The sequence below is a fragment of the Schistocerca nitens genome, chromosome 1 (assembly GCF_023898315.1).
Source record: "Schistocerca nitens isolate TAMUIC-IGC-003100 chromosome 1, iqSchNite1.1, whole genome shotgun sequence".
NCBI lineage: Eukaryota > Metazoa > Arthropoda > Insecta > Orthoptera > Acrididae > Schistocerca > Schistocerca nitens.
In genome coordinates, this window is record NC_064614.1 from 1054507113 (window position 1) to 1054518559 (window position 11447).

Below are 11447 nucleotides of genomic sequence, written 5' to 3' on the forward strand. Positions count from 1 at the left end.
CAACTGCACCAATACCTACTCCATCATTTACATTCTTATCTCCAACATGCTACCAACTCACACAAGGGACATCCAAGGACCAAGAATTGCCTGGGCAATGGGAATCTCCACCTCATACATTTTAAACTCCATTCTCACAAAATACTCACTTTTCAGTGTTTTCAGCTCATACACATCACCAACATTCCAAATATTTTGAGAATAAACCTATAAAACCTTATCAACTATCCTAATTTTTAGGGGATCAATCTACAGGGGGAACAAAATTTCTTTCATAACAATCGAACAAACATCCATTTTTTCTCTTTTTTCCTTTCTATACTCGCTCTAAATTCTCTCATCCTCGCTACCTCATCCAAAGTGCGTTATTATTTGATTGGTCTTCTATTCGTACATCTGTCTACCAACTTCAAACGATATTTTACTCCCTGGGACAATACATATTCACCTCTATGGATTATCATTTCGTCAAGTCACACACACTACTAAATCACCGTATCACTAACTGTCCAAACTCAAATCTTGTAAGCAAGCCATACAAGGGCAACATAGTTCACAAACCATTCACCACCAAACTCTATTTTGTCAGCAATTAGCCTTCACTGAATCACACCTCTTCACTACCACACCTCATTCCTAACTTTTTAACATTTTCTCTGGGGTACTGTTTTATTTCCTCATATAAACATTAACCACTACACTGACACAACCTTCTTTTATCTTCTCTGCACCATTCTTCAACCTTGTATTATACCACCTCTAAAAAATTTAACATCAACTTCACCTCACTCAGGTTTTTAACTCTACTTCAAACCATACACCATCGGTTACTCCATTCTTTCGAAAACCAGAACATCACTACTTCATTACCTTCATCATTTCTAATTGTCACATTACTCCAATTTCATAAACCTCCACATCACGCACATACCAACTACTTCGTACACACTCTCTCATACTTTAGATGTCTCCACTATATCATTTCCTCTCGTATTCTAAATATTAAGGGACTGTACTTCCTACTCCTGTCTACCTCCATAACACATCTCAAAGGGTAAATTCTTTTACACTAAGCCACAACAAACAAAATAACCAGACACAATATAAACCTTCTTTACAATCTTATCAATAACCAAGGGTCGCTCAAGTCTCTTTATTTACTAGTCTTCACTGTATTTCACTTCACAATAGCTAATAACCTCTCCACAATTGGACTCTTTGTAACTTCTACAAATTTTAATACTAACACAATCACACTCCAGAAAGCCACTCTCCATTACCAACATCAAGTTCCACCTTCATCATCTACATTTTCAATATTTCCTGTTCTCAACATCAGTACAACTCATTTGCCTAATAGGGGTACCAATAAAACTTCATATCCCGTCACACATAAATACTTCCTCACTATCATTATTCTCTACCACACAAACTGAAATAACTAATTCTATTGCTTGGGAATGGGCCACGTCCTCACACACACACACCTCCATCCTAAAATTTCACCTCACATCAGGTATCTACATCATTTCGATACACATCGTAAATTAACATAATTTCTATAATGTTGGATTTTAGTGGGAGCCTCTCGTTCCAAACAACAATCAGCATCTATACCTCAATGGGAAGGGCCATCAATTACACTTTCTGTACACCTTACATATACTGCAACTTTCACTACAGCAACAGACTCTCCTTCTCTCTCAGCATCTGCATTAGGGTCTTCGAACACCTTCTACTCTCTTCCTAATAAAAACAGTCACGGGTTTTACTCTCATCACCTGGCTCATACAAAACTCCAAAATCTCAATAATGCAACTCTCACGATCATATTTTATAACAGGTCTCAAACATTACCAACTTGCTAGTCATTGTTTCTTACATCTATACACTCCAACCACACCTATGTTCATTTACCTCTAAGAACTCTTGGGACTCATTCTCAGTTCCAATCTCTCTTTTACACACTGTACCCGCATTGCCTTTATCAACACATCATCACTCACTCTACTCTTGGATATACTACCTTCAGTCAGACTTCCCTCTTTTCACAGGGCACCTACGATTAACTCGCAAACAAATATATTAAATCATCCACATTTCTGCTCAACTCAGGTCTCCTCCTACTCTTCCATACACCGCGTGTCAACTGCACCAATACCTACTCCATCATTTACATTCTTATCTCCAACATGCTACCAACTCACACAAGGGACATCCAAGGACCAAGAATTGCCTGGGCAATGGGAATCTCCACCTCATACATTTTAAACTCCATTCTCACAAAATACTCTCTTTTCAGTGTTTTCAGCTCATACACATCACCAACATTCCAAATATTTTGAGAATAAACCTATAAAACCTTATCAACTATCCTAATTTTTAGGGGATCAATCTACAGGGGGAACAAAATTTCTTTCATAACAATCGAACAAACATCCATTTTTTCTCTTTTTTCCTTTCTATACTCGCTCTAAATTCTCTCATCCCCGCTACCTCATCCAAAGTGAGTTATTATTTGATTGGTCTTCTATTTGTACGTCTGTCTACCAACTTCAAACGATATTTTACTCTCTGGGACAATACATATTCACCTCTATGGATTATCATTTCGTCAAGTCACACATAGTACTAAATCACCGTATCACTAACTGTCCAAACTCAAATCTTGTAGGCAGGCCGTAGAGGGGCAACATAGTTCACAAACCATTCACCACCAAACTCTATTTTGTCAGCAATTAGCCTTCACTGAATCACACCTTTTCACTACCACACCTCATTCCTAACTTTTTTACATTTTCTCTGGGGTACTGTTTTATTTCCTCATATAAACATTAACCACTACACTGACACAACCTTCTTTTATCCTCTCTGCACCATTCTTCAACCTTGTATTATACCACCTCTAAAAAATTTAACATCAACTTCACCTCACTCAGGTTTTTAACTCTACTTGAAACCATACACCATCTGTTACTCCATTCTTTCGAAAATCAGAACATCACTATTTCATTACCTTCATCATTTCTAATTGTCACATTACTCCAATTTCATAAACCTCCACATCACGCACATACCAACTACTTCGTACACACTCTCTCATACTTTAGATGTCTCCACTATATCATTTCCTCTCTTATTCTAAATATTAAGGGACTGTACTTCCTACACCTTTCTACCTCCATAACACATCTCAAAGGGTAAATTCTTTTACACTAAGCCACAACAAACAAAATAACCAGACACAATATAAACCTTCTTTACAATCTTATCAATAACCAAGGGTCGCTCAAGTCTCTTTATTTACTAGTCTTCACTGTATTTCACTTCACAATAGCTAATAACCTCTCCACAATTGGACTCTTTGTAACTTCTACAAATTTTAATACTAACACAATCACACTCCAGAAAGCCACTCTCCATTACCAACATCAAGTTTCACCTTCATCATCTACATTTTCAATATTTCCTGTTCTCAACATCAGTACAACTCATTTGCCTAATAGGGGTACCAATAAAACTTCTTATCCCTTCACACATAAATACTTCCTCACTATCATTATTCTCTACCACACAAACTGAAATAACTAATTCTATTGCTTGGGAATGGGCCACGTCCTCACACACACACACCTCCATCCTAAAATTTCACCTCACATCAGGTATCTACATCATTTCGATACACATCGTAAATTAACATAATTTCTATAATGTTGGATTTGAGTGGGAGCCTCTCGTTCCAAACAACAGTCAGCATCTATACCTCAATGAGAAGGGCCATCAATTACACTTTCTGTACACCTTACATATACTGCAACTTTCATTACAACAACAGACTTTCCTTCTCTCTCAGCATCTGCATTATGGTCTTCGAACACCTTCTACTCTCTTCCTAATAAAAACAGTCACGGGTTTTACTCTCATCACCTGGCTCATACAAAACTCCAAAATCTCAATAATGCAACTCTCACGATCATATTTTATAACAGGTCTCAAACATTACCAACTTGCTAGTCATTGTTTCTTACATCTATACACTCCAACCACACCTATGTTCATTTACCTCTAAGAACTCTTGGGACTCATTCTCAGTTCCAATCTCTCTTTTACACACTGTACCCGCATTGCCTTTATCAACACATCATCACTCACTCTACTCTTGGATATACTACCTTCAGTCAGACTTCCCTCTTTTCACAGGGCACCTACGATTAACTCGCAAACAAATATATTAAATCATCCACATTTCTGCTCAACTCAGGTCTCCTCCTACTCTTCCATACACCGCGTGTCAACTGCACCAATACCTACTCCATCATTTACATTCTTATCTCCAACATGCTACCAACTCACACAAGGGACATCCAAGGACCAAGAATTGCCTGGGCAATGGGAATCTCCACCTCATACATTTTAAACTCCATTCTCACAAAATACTCTCTTTTCAGTGTTTTCAGCTCATACACATCACCAACATTCCAAATATTTTGAGAATAAACCTATAAAACCTTATCAACTATTCTAATTTTTAGGGGATCAATCTACATGGAGAACAAAATTTCTTTCATAACAATCGAACAAACATCCATTTTTTCTCTTTTTTCCTTTCTATACTAGCTCTAAATTCTCTCATCCTTGCTACCTCATCCAAAGTGAGTTATTATTTGATTGGTCTTCTATTCGTACATCTGTCTACCAACTTCAAAGGATATTTTACTCTCTGGGACAATACATATTCACCTCTATGGATTATCATTTCGTCAAGTCACACATACTACTAAATCACTGTATCACTAACTGTCCAAACTCAAATCTTGTAGGCAGGCCGTACAGGGGCAACATAGTTCACAAACCATTCACCACCAAACTCTATTTTGTCAGCAATTAGCCTTCACTGAATCACACCTTTTCACTACCACACCTCATTCCTAACTTTTTTACATTTTCTCTGGGGTACTGTTTTATTTCCTCATATAAACATTAACCACTACACTGACACAACCTTCCTTTATCCTCTCTGCACAATTCTTCAACCTTGTATTATACCACCTCTAAAAAATTTAACATCAACTTCACCTCACTCAGGTTTTTAACTCTACTTGAAACCATACACCATCTGTTACTCCATTCTTTCGAAAATCAGAACATCACTACTTCATTACCTTCATCATTTCTAATTGTCACATTACTCCAATTTCATAAACCTCCACATCACGCACATACCAACTACTTCGTACACACTCTCTCATACTTTAGATGTCTCCACTACATCATTTCCTCTCTTATTCTAAATATTAAGGGACTGTACTTCCTACACCTTTCTACCTCCATAACACATCTCAAAGGGTAAATTCTTTTACACTAAGCCACAACAAACAAAATAACCAGACACAATATAAACCTTCTTTACAAACTTATCAATAACCAAGGGTCGCTCAAGTCTCTCTTTATTTACTAGTCTTCACTGTATTTCACTTCACAATAGCTAATAACCTCTCCACAATTGGACTCTTTGTAACTTCTACAAATTTTAATACTAACACAATCACACTCCAGAAAGCCACTCTCCATTACCAACATCAAGTTTCACCTTCATCATCTACATTTTCAATATTTCCTGTTCGCAACATCAGTACAACTCATTTGCCTAATAGGGGTACCAATAAAACTTCTTATCCCGTCACACATAAATACTTCCTCACTATCATTATTCTCTACCACACAAACTGAAATAACTAATTCTATTGCTTGGGAATGGGCCACGTCCTCACACACACACACCTCCATCCTAAAATTTCACCTCACATCAGGTATCTACATCATTTCGATACACATCGTAAATTAACATAATTTCTATAATGTTGGATTTGAGTGGGAGCCTCTCGTTCCAAACAACAATCAGCATCTATACCTCAATGGGAAGGGCCATCAATTACACTTTCTGTACACCTTACATATACTGCAACTTTCACTACAACAACAGACTCTCCTTCTCTCTCAGCATCTGCATTAGGGTCTTCGAACACCTTCTACTCTCTTCCTAATAAAAACAGTCACGGGTTTTACTCTCATCACCTGGCTCATACAAAACTCCAAAATCTCAATAATGCAACTCTCACTATCATATTTTATAACAGGTCTCAAACATTACCAACTTGCTAGTCATTGTTTCTTACATCTATACACTCCAACCACACCTATGTTCATTTACCTCTAAGAACTCTTGGGACTCATTCTCAGTTCCAATCTCTCTTTTACACACTGTACCCGCATTGCCTTTATCAACACATCATCACTCACTCTACTCTTGGATATACTACCTTCAGTCAGACTTCCCTCTTTTCACAGGGCACCTACGATTAACTCGCAAACAAATATATTAAATCATCCACATTTCTGCTCAACTCAGGTCTCCTCCTACTCTTCCATACACCGCGTGTCAACTGCACCAATACCTACTCCATCATTTACATTCTTATCTCCAACATGCTACCAACTCACACAAGGGACATCCAAGGACCAAGAATTGCCTGGGCAATGGGAATCTCCACCTCATACATTTTAAACTCCATTCTCACAAAATACTCTCTTTTCAGTGTTTTCAGCTCATACACATCACCAACATTCCAAATATTTTGAGAATAAACCTATAAAACCTTATCAACTATCCTAATTTTTAGGGGATCAATCTACAGGGGGAACAAAATTTCTTTCATAACAATCGAACAAACATCCATTTTTTCTCTTTTTTCCTTTCTATACTCGCTCTAAATTCTCTCATCCTCGCTACCTCATCCAAAGTGAGTTATTATTTGATTGGTCTTCTATTCGTACATCTGTCTACCAACTTCAAACGATATTTTACTCCCTGGGACAATACATATTCACCTCTATGGATTATCATTTCGTCAAGTCACACACACTACTAAATCACCGTATCACTAACTGTCCAAACTCAAATCTTGTAAGCAAGCCATACAAGGGCAACATAGTTCACAAACCATTCACCACCAAACTCTATTTTGTCAGCAATTAGCCTTCACTGAATCACACCTCTTCACTACCACACCTCATTCCTAACTTTTTTACATTTTCTCTGGGGTACTGTTTTATTTCCTCATATAAACATTAACCACTACACTGACACAACCTTCTTTTATCTTCTCTGCACCATTCTTCAACCTTGTATTATACCACCTCTAAAAAATTTAACATCAACTTCACCTCACTCAGGTTTTTAACTCTACTTCAAACCATACACCATCGGTTACTCCATTCTTTCGAAAATCAGAACATCACTACTTCATTACCTTCATCATTTCTAATTGTCACATTACTCCAATTTCATAAACCTCCACATCACGCACATACCAACTACTTCGTACACACTCTCTCATACTTTAGATGTCTCCACTATATCATTTCCTCTCGTATTCTAAATATTAAGGGACTGTACTTCCTACTCCTGTCTACCTCCATAACACATCTCAAAGGGTAAATTCTTTTACACTAAGCCACAACAAACAAAATAACCAGACACAATATAAACCTTATTTACAATCTTATCAATAACCAAGGGTCGCTCAAGTCTCTTTATTTACTAGTCTTCACTGTATTTCACTTCACAATAGCTAATAACCTCTCCACAATTGGACTCTTTGTAACTTCTACAAATTTTAATACTAACACAATCACACTCCAGAAAGCCACTCTCCATTACCAACATCAAGTTCCACCTTCATAATCTACATTTTCAATATTTCCTGTTCTCAACATCAGTACAACTCATTTGCCTAATAGGGGTACCAATAAAACTTCATATCCCGTCACACATAAATACTTCCTCACTATCATTATTCTCTACCACACAAACTGAAATAACTAATTCTATTGCTTGGGAATGGGCCACGTCCTCACACACACACACCTCCATCCTAAAATTTCACCTCACATCAGGTATCTACATCATTTCGATACACATCGTAAATTAACATAATTTCTATAATGTTGGATTTTAGTGGGAGCCTCTCGTTCCAAACAACAATCAGCATCTATACCTCAATGGGAAGGGCCATCAATTACACTTTCTGTACACCTTACATATACTGCAACTTTCACTACAACAACAGACTCTCCTTCTCTCTCAGCATCTGCATTAGGGTCTTCGAACACCTTCTACTCTCTTCCTAATAAAAACAGTCACGGGTTTTACTCTCATCACCTGGCTCATACAAAACTCCAAAATCTCAATAATGCAACTCTCACGATCATATTTTATAACAGGTCTCAAACATTACCAACTTGCTAGTCATTGTTTCTTACATCTATACACTCCAACCACACCTATGTTCATTTACCTCTAAGAACTCTTGGGACTCATTCTCAGTTCCAATCTCTCTTTTACACACTGTACCCGCATTGCCTTTATCAACACATCATCACTCACTCTACTCTTGGATATACTACCTTCAGTCAGACTTCCCTCTTTTCACAGGGCACCTACGATTAACTCGCAAACAAATATATTAAATCATCCACATTTCTGCTCAACTCAGGTCTCCTCCTACTCTTCCATACACAGCGTGTCAACTGCACCAATACCTACTCCATCATTTACATTCTTATCTCCAACATGCTACCAACTCACACAAGGGACATCCAAGGACCAAGAATTGCCTGGGCAATGGGAATCTCCACCTCATACATTTTAAACTCCATTCTCACAAAATACTCTCTTTTCAGTGTTTTTTTCAGCTCATACATATCACCAACATTCCAAATATTTTGAGAATAAACCTATAAAACCTTATCAACTATTCTAATTTTTAGGGGATCAATCTACATGGGGAACAAAATTTCTTTCATAACAATCGAACAAACATCCATTTTTTCTCTTTTTTCCTTTCTATACTCGCTCTAAATTCTCTCATCCTCGCTACCTCATCCAAAGTGAGTTATTATTTGATTGGTCTTCTATTCGTACATCTGTCTACCAACTTCAAAGGATATTTTACTCTCTGGGACAATACATATTCACCTCAATGGATTATCATTTCGTCAAGTCACACACACTACTAAATCACCGTATCACTAACTGTCCAAACTCAAATATTGTAGGCAAGCCATACAGGGGCAACATAGTTCACAAACCATTCACCACCAAACTCTATTTTGTCAGCAATTAGCCTTCACTGAATCACACCTCTTCACTACCACACCTCATTCCTAACTTTTTTACATTTTCTCTGGGGTACTGTTTTATTTCCTCATATAAACATTAACCACTACACTGACACAACCTTCTTTTATCTTCTCTGCACCATTCTTCAACCTTGTATTATACCACCTTTACAAAATTTAACATCAACTTCGCCTCACTCAGGTTTTTAACTCTACTTCAAACCATACACCATCGGTTACTCCATTCTTTCAAAAACCAGAACATCACTACTTCATTACCTTCATCATTCCTAATTGTCACATTACTCCAATTTCATATACCTCCACACCACGCACATACCAACTACTTCGTACACACTCTCTCATACTTTAGATGTCTCCACTATATCATTTCCTCTCGTATTCTAAATATTAAGGGACTGTACTTCCTACACCTTTCTACCTCCATAACACATCTCAAAGGGTAAATTCTTTTACACTAAGCCACAACAAACAAAATAACCAGACACAATATAAACCTTCTTTACAATCTAATCAATAACCAAGGGTCGCTCAAGTCTCTCTATATTTACTAGTCTTCACTGTATTTCACTTCACAATAGCTAATAACCTCTCCACAATTGGACTCTTTATAACTTCTACAAATTTTAATACTAACACAATCACACTCCAGAAAGCCACTCTCCATTACCAACATCAAGTTCCACCTTCATCATCTACATTTTCAATATTTCCTGTTCTCAACATCAGTACAACTCATTTGCCTAATAGGGGTACCAATAAAACTTCTTATCCCGTCACATATAAATACTTCCTCACTATCATTATTCTCTACCACACAAACTGAAATAACTAATTCTATTGCTTGGGAATGGGCCACGTCCTCACACACACACACACACCTCCATCCTAAAATTTCACCTCACATCAGGTATCTACATCATTTCGATACACATCGTAAATTAACATAATTTCTATAATGTTGGATTTGAGTGGGAGCCTCTTGTTCCAAACAACAATCAGCACCTATACCTCAATGGGAAGGGCCATCAATTACACTTTCTGTACACCTTACATATACTGCAACTTTCACTACAACAACAGACTTTCCTTCTCTCTCAGCATCTGCATTAGGGTCTTCGAACACCTTCTACTCTCTTCCTAATAAAAACAGTCACGGGTTTTACTCTCATCACCTGGCTCATACAAAACTCCAAAATCTCAATAATGCAACTCTCACGATCATATTTTATAACAGGTCTCAAACATTACCAACTTGCTAGTCATTGTTTCTTACATCTATACACTCCAACCACACCTATGTTAATTTACCTCTAAGAACTCTTGGGACTCATTCTCAGTTCCAATCTCTCTTTTACACACTGTACCCGCATTGCCTTTATCAACACATCATCACTCACTCTGCTCTTGGATATACTACCTTCAGTCACACTTCCCTCTTTTCACAGGGCACCTACGATTAACTCGCAAACAAATATATTATATCATCCACATTTCTGCTCAACTCAAGTCTCCTCCTACTCTTCCATACACAGCGTGTCAACTGCACCAATACCTACTCCATCGTTTACATTCTTATCTCCAACATGCTACCAACTCACACAAGGGACATCCAAGGACCAAGAATTGCCTGGGCAATGGGAATCTCCACCTCATACATTTTAAACTCCATTCTCACAAAATACTCTCATTTCACTGTTTTCAGCTCATACACATCACCAACATTCCAAATATTTTGAGAATAAACCTATAAAACCTTATCAACTATCCTAATTTTTAGGGGATCAATCTACAGGGGGAACAAAATTTCTTTCATAACAATCGAACAAACATCCATTTTTTCTCTTTTTTCCTTTCTATACTCGCACTAAATTCTCTCATCCTCGCTACCTCGTCCAAAGTGAGTTATTATTTGATTGGTCTTCTATTCGTACATCTGTCTACCAACTTCCAAGGATATTTTACTCTCTGGGACAATACATATTCACCTCAATGGATTATCATTTCGTCAAGTCACACACACTACTAAATCACCGTATCACTAACTGTCCAAACTCAAATCTTGTAGGCAGGCCGTACAGGGGCAACATAGTTCACAAACCATTCACCACCAAACTCTATTTTGTCAGCAATTAGCCTTCACTGAATCACACCTCTTCACTACCACACCTCATTCCTAACTTTTTTACATTTTCTCTGGGGTACTGTTTTATTTCCTCATATAAACATTAACCACTACACTGACA

The 11447-nt window shown here is 37.4% G+C and overlaps 1 long non-coding RNA gene across 1 annotated transcript in view; it reads right to left on the reverse strand.

Moving 5' to 3' along the window:
* LOC126197325 (uncharacterized) overlaps nucleotides 1–11183 on the reverse strand; it is a 29781-nt gene extending 18598 nt beyond the window's left edge. Inside the window, exon 1 of the long non-coding RNA XR_007539698.1 lies at nucleotides 9791–11183. This is a non-coding gene — a long non-coding RNA (uncharacterized LOC126197325). The remainder of the gene's footprint in view (nucleotides 1–9790) is intronic.
* Between the last annotated feature and the right edge of the window lie 264 nt (nucleotides 11184–11447).